This window comes from Rhagoletis pomonella, unplaced genomic scaffold (genome assembly GCF_013731165.1).
Source record: "Rhagoletis pomonella isolate Grant_MI unplaced genomic scaffold, Rhpom_1.0 Rhpom_scaffold_00023, whole genome shotgun sequence".
Classification (NCBI taxonomy): domain Eukaryota; kingdom Metazoa; phylum Arthropoda; class Insecta; order Diptera; family Tephritidae; genus Rhagoletis; species Rhagoletis pomonella.
The window spans coordinates 328,017-334,868 of NW_023458577.1; the positions used below are offsets into that span (position 1 = coordinate 328,017).

A 6,852-nucleotide genomic window follows, 5' to 3' on the forward strand; every position below is an offset into this window, starting at 1 on the left:
TCGTCTTTAAAAACTGCTCCGCATATTGGACATAGCGCTTTTGTATGCATTTTTTCTGCATGCTTTTTAATAAGTTAAAAACATTGCTGGAAAACCTTAAAATGTTTGCATGGAACCATGTCGCAATAAACAGATGAAGTAATAAAGCGGCTTTCTCGCTTTATTTTCTGACATTCGGCTGCCTTATAGTCACATTTTATATGCAAATTTTCAAATAAAGCAATGGCACCTGGTAAATTCCACTATGGGTAGGATGCAGCGTGCAATAACACCATACACAATAATTCCCATTACTTGGACATTAAAAAGCAGTTTCGGAAGTGAACTAGTGTTATTTTATCATTTTTCCTTTTTCTAAACGGTTATAATGCCACCAGTATATAATTGCGAAAGGAGGGGAGGAGCGCCGACGCCGGGCACTTTCAAAATTGTATACTCACAAATCCGTCCATTTAACTTGTTCATGTACTACTTTTTGTCAAATGTAACTGGGTGACTACCTACATATGTGCACTATTCACATTCAATTGGGAAATAACCACAAATTTGCGTTATTGCCGTTTGTGTTATGTTTATATTATTGCCACCAGTGCAAATTATAAAACCCAAAAATCCCGATATTCTAGGCAAATAATCCCGGGATTTTCGGGACTTAAAAAAGACCGGGATCCCGGGACCTAACATTCCTATTAAATATAAAAAGGTTAAATAAACAATTGGGTAATATTATTGAAAATCTCCAAAAGCGAAACAAAGTTTTCCGATCGAAAAATATTGATTTTCAAAAGATCTATGCCATTTCTACGAAAACATGTTTTCCCCATCTATATTAATAAAAATGTTGTGTTCGTATATCACGGTCGTCAAAACTCGAGAACGGCTGAACCGATTTGAATAATTTTCTTTTTGTATTGTTCAGTATAATACCAGAACCAATGATATCGCAAAAAATTGGAGGGTTGCCACCTATTTGCAATTTTTTACACCCAAATATATTGATAAAATTAACGAGTTATTACAATAGGGGTATTAGGTTAAAGAGGTTTAAGAAAGATAACTGTTGGAAATATCTTTGACGAGGGTTGCTACCTATTTGAAAATTTTAACTCAGTTAAATTAATAAAAGAAATATTGCAATGTGGGTGTCAACCTAAAGACTTTTAAGAAGGCTTACAGCCGAAAATATGTTTGAGGAGGGTTGCCACCTGGTTGAAAATGTAACTCAATTTAAAGATAAGATAAATTACCTATTACAATATAGGTATCAAATTAAAGAGGTTTAAGAAAGATGACGGTTAGAAATATTTTTGAGGAGGGTTGCCACCTATTTGAAAATTTTAACTCAGTCAAATTTATAAAATAAATGAAATATCGCCATGTGGGTGTCAAACTAAAGAGTTTTAAGAAGGCTTACAGCTGAAAATATGTTTTAGGAGGGTTGCCACTGTTTGAAAATTTAACTAAATTACATTGATAAATAAGTCAAATACTACAATATGGGTATAAAATTAAAGAGGTTTAAGAATGATAACTGTTAGAAATATTTTTGACGAGAGTTGCCACCTACTTGAAAATTTTAAATCAGTCAAATTGAAAAAATAAATGAAATAATGCCATGTGGGTGTCAAACTAACGAATTTTATGAAGGCTTGCAGCCGAAAATATGTTTGAGGAGGGTTGTCACCTGTTTGAAAATTTAACTAAATTACATTGATAAAATAAATGAAATATTACAATATGGGTATCAAATTAAAGAGGTTTAAGAAACATAACTGTTAGAAATATTTTTGAGGGGGTTGCCACCTATTTAAAAATTGTAACTTAGTTAAATTGATAAAGTAAATGAAATATTGCCACGTGGGTGTCAAACTAAAGAGTTTTAAGAAGGCTACAGCTGCAAATACGTTTGAGGAGGGTTGCCCCCTATTTGAAAATTTAACTCAATTTAATTGATACAATAAATGACATATTACAATATAGGTATCAAATTAAAGGTATTTAAGAAAGATGATTGTTGGAAATATTTTCGGTGAGGTTTGCCACATATTTTAAAATTTTAAAATAAAATAAATGGAATATTGCAATGTGCGTTTCAAACTAAATGTTTTTGAAGAGGGTTGCCACCTTTTTGAAAATGTAACTCATTTAAACCGATAAAATAAATTAAAAATTGCAATATTGGTACCAAACGAAAGGTATTTGAGAAATTTTGATTTGGAAGTATTTTAAATAGGATTATAACCTATCTAAAAGTAAAGACTAAAAATATTGAATTTTTACGAAATATTACATAATTGGTACCAAACTAAATGTGTTTGGGAAAGGTTTACTAGAAATTTTTTGTAATGTTTTCACCTATGCAAAGGCCAAACAATTTAAATGAAGAAAGAATTAACAACATAGTTATTATCAAACGACGTGATCATATTATCAACGAAATCTATATATATAAAAATGTTGTGTTCGTATGTCACGGTCGTCAAAACTCGAGAACGGCTGAACCGATTTGAAACATTTTTATTTTATATTGTTTGGTATAATACCAGAACCAATGGTGTCGCAAAAAACTGGAGGGTTGCCACCTATTTGAAATTTTTTAAACCCAATTATATTAATTTAATTAAAGCAAGTTAATTATTACTATATGGGTTCAAATTAAAGAGGTTTAAGAAAGATAACTATTGGAAATATTTTTGAGGAGGGTTGCCACCTATTTTAAAATTTTGGCTCAGTTAAATTGATAAAGAAAATGAAATATTGCTAGGTGGGTATCAAACTAAAGAGTTTTAAGAAGGCTTACAGTCAAATATATTTTTGAGGAGGGTTGCCACCTGTTTGAAAACTAAACTAAATTACATTGATAAAATAAATGAAATAGTACAATATGGGTATCAAATTAAAGAAGTTTAAGAAAGATAACTGTTGGAAATATTTTTTAGGAGGGTTGGCACCTATTTTCAAATTTGAACTCAGTTAAATTGATTATATAAATGAAATATTGCAATGAGGGTATAAAACTAAAGAGCTTATAAAATATCTACAGTAGAAAATATGTTTGAGGGGGTTTGCCACCTGTTTGAAAATTTAACTCAATTAAATTGGTATAATAGATGAAATGTTACAATATCGGTAACAAACTAAAGGCATTTGAGAAATCTTTATTTATAAATCTATATATATATATACAAAGATATTTAAGAAGGCTTACAGCAGAAAATATGTTTGAGGTGTAATATGGGTGCCAAACGAAAGGTATTTGAAAAATCTTGATTTGGAAATATTTTTAATAGGATTATCACCTATCTAAAAGTAAAGACTGAAAATATTGAAATTAAATGAAATATTACATAACTGCTTCCAAACGAAAAGTGTTTGGGAAAGCTTTACTAGGGAACTTTTTTAAATCTTTCCACTTATTCAAAATCGGACTGTTTAAATAAATATAGAATTTACAACATCTTATCAAACGAAGTGATCATATTATCACCGAAGTGCTGGTACACAAATTACTTAATGTAAAAAATTAATAAACTAGTAATTTTTAAGCAAAAAACACAACCGACATCAATTCTCATAAAAAATTTACTAGTACCGTTAATTTTTTCTTGATCCAATGATCGGATCTAAACCAAATTAGTATGGGATCACCTGGAAATCAGTTGACGTGGTCCAAAGTTATGCGGTAACAAACATAAAAAATAATAATCCGACGAATTGATAACCTTCTCCTTTTTTTTAAGTCTGCTAAAAACTACCGAAACAAATAACAAAATGATAAAAGAGTAACGAAAATAAAAAAAAACTATCGTATGAAAGCAGTTTAAAAAATACTTAATGAAAACTTAAAACTGTTGACAACATTCCCCAGCATTATAAATCAGTTAACTTTTAATCGTAAACAATTTATTTCGTTTGGGGTCGCCATTGCCTACTACGTATATTGCGAGTAAAAAAATGTTGAATAACTTGAGATAATATTATTATGATTATGATTATCATTACTATTGTGAACTCCTATTCCCGACCAAAGAACGATCGCATGATGCAAATGTTAAGATAATAAGAGCTGCAGAACTAATGCATGCAGGAACATTTTTTTACAACGGCGTGGAATTTCTGGCGTTTGCCGATGGCATCGACATCATCGGTAACAAAAATCGCGAAGTCTCTTCTGTCTTTTCCAAACTGGATAAGGAAGTAAAGCGAATGCGCCTGGTGGACGAGGACAAGACGAAGTATCTCCTGATATAAAAACCAGGCAGGGCATTCGCGCCTTGGAACCCAAGTCACTATTGACAGCTATAAGTTCGGGAAAGTGGAGAATTTTGTGTACTAGGGAACCAGCATTATCACAGATACAAATATCAGCATGGAAAACCCACACAGAATCACTCTTGCAAACAAGTGCTACTTTGGACTGAGTAGGCAATTCGGGAGTAAAGTACTCTCTCGACGTATAAAAAACCGCACTCTATAAGTCACTCATCATGCCCGAGCTGTTATATGGCGCAGAAGCTTAGACAATGACAACATTCGATGAGACGTCTCTTAGAGTATTCGACAAAAAGATCTTACGGAAGATTTACAGGCTTTTACGCGTGGGCGACGGAGATTACCGTATACGATGGACCGATGAGTTGTATGAGACTTAAAACGAAATAGGCATAGTGCAGGGAATGAAAATGCAGGGGCTCCGCTTGCTTAGACATGTCGTTCCAATAGGAACCGAAGTTCCAGGTGTGAAAGAATTCAACTCGCAATCCGCTGGTGGTAGCAGAGGAATAGGGAGCCCCCGCTGCAATGGAGAGACCAAGTTGGCACAGACAGAAATTGACCGGCGTTCTTTGTCGAGCTCGGCCAAAATGGCTTAGGCGGTTACAAAGCCAAAGTAGAAGAAGAATATGCAAATGATAAATGGCGGAGTTGGGAGAGGATACGCCAGGTGGTACTTATCAGATGGATTCTGGCAACGGTTCGATCAAAAAATTGCATTACCTTAGCTATCACTTCGTCTGGAATTGCTGCGACATTGTTACCAGGTGGGAGCATTGCCAATTCAGCTCTTGAGCTGCCATTGAACATATAAATCATCGAAACTCCCACATGCAATATTTCCAGGGCAACCGGTGCACATAAAAAATCGCTTAAGGTCGTTGATCGATTGTTGTGAAATTTGCATGGAAACGTTCAACCATTCGGGAATGCATTGATATTGCTCGCAGGAGATTTTACGCAAACATTGTCTGTAGTTCCCCGATTAACACTAGCGGACGAGATAAATGCTTGCCTGAAATAGTCAACATTGCGACAAGACGAACATACATACACTGCAGCTGAAGTATTCGCGCGACAATAACTGGACACTGGGAACGCAAAGCTGCCAGTCAATGAGAGATTAAGACAAATTTTATGGCCTGATAATTTTTGTAACTTAGAAACATCGAAAGGAGAACTGATCGAAAGAATGTTTCTTTATTAAGAAAATTAATTATAGGAATCTCGATTGGCTCAATGAACGGGCTATTCTTGCTGCGAAGAATAAGGATGTCTATCAACTAAATAATAGTGGTATTGAAAACAGTCGTTGCCTGAGCTGATCTGCCATTTTACCAGACTGCCAGGCCACTTGCTCACGTTGGTGAATACCACTAATATCATTCAATCCAGCATTCAACGTGAGGAAATAGCACATACGTCGATAAACACCGTTGTGGAAAAAGACCATCCCACGGAATTTTTGAACTCGGTTGATCTTCCTGGTAGACTCCACATACTGAAATTGAAAAGAGGTGTGCCAATTATCATGTTGCGGAATAATAATCGGCCAAAACTTTGCAACGGCAGGCGACTCGCACTAAAGAAATTGATGAAGAAAGTAGTGTAAGTAAAGATTTTAACGTGGCCTTTCAAAGGTGAAGAATTCCCATGATTCCGACCGATACACCATTTCAATTTAAAAGATTGCAATTCCCAATTCGATTGACATTCGGAATCACAATCAATAATGCTCCTGTCGAACTTTGGAAAAGCAAATCAGATATCCTTGATATCTATGCAGCGAATGGAAAAACAATAAATATTGTGTGCACACAAGTATTTATTACATAACCAAACACATATGAAACGTATGCATTGTTTCGTTAATAATTTATCATCCATATAACAGGAATACGCCACAGCAAAGCGTGGCAGGGTACAGCTAGTATAAAATACATGGAAAACTTTGAGTGCTTTGAGCGACCCGTAAATATTTTTTGATTTCCAAATATGAACAATCTTTTCGGTGTAGTACAATCTCAATACACATAAGTTGCGTTCCAGACGCTTCACGATTTGGAGGTTTTTACATGAAGTCGTTCCTGGTGACCACCTTCCATAAGGTTTATTAATGGAGAAAAGAGCTGTTACTGCAAATCGTGAATATCGTGAAGCATCTGGAATGCAACTATAGATGGATATGTTTTCATTGAATTTATATGAATATTAATTGTAATTGATATATTAATCACTTTATTGTTAATGTAAATGACGTATAAATTTATTAAATTGTTAGCAATTGTCTGAAAATAATAAAAAGTTAACTAAATCGTGAGCTACTTTTTAGGTACATTTCGACGCTGCGCCAACAAATACAGTTATGCGTTTTTTACTAGCTTTTCAGGAGAGCAAAGAAACTGATTATTGGTGCCAATAGGTAATATTTTGCAAATGTATTAAAAAAAAAATTATATTAAAAATATGTGATATATTTATGAAATAAAATCAATTTTCTTTGACGTGAACAACATTTGCGCCGCTTTAAAGCACATAACTGTTTTTATACACGATTTAAATTTGCTTTTGGCGGTATGG

At 33.9% G+C, this 6,852-nt stretch overlaps 1 protein-coding gene and 1 long non-coding RNA gene across 2 annotated transcripts in view; one reads left to right on the top strand and one right to left on the bottom strand.

The window, feature by feature from the left end:
- Window positions 1–6,852, top strand: part of LOC118749616 (lethal(2) giant larvae protein) — a 366,665-nt gene that overhangs the window by 323,698 nt on the left and 36,115 nt on the right. The gene's annotated exons all lie outside the window — the stretch shown is intronic.
- The window catches only part of LOC118749619, a 1,918-nt gene continuing 1,843 nt past the window's right edge, over window positions 6,778–6,852 (bottom strand). Inside the window, exon 3 of the long non-coding RNA XR_004994255.1 lies at window positions 6,778–6,811. This is a non-coding gene — a long non-coding RNA (uncharacterized LOC118749619). The remainder of the gene's footprint in view (window positions 6,812–6,852) is intronic.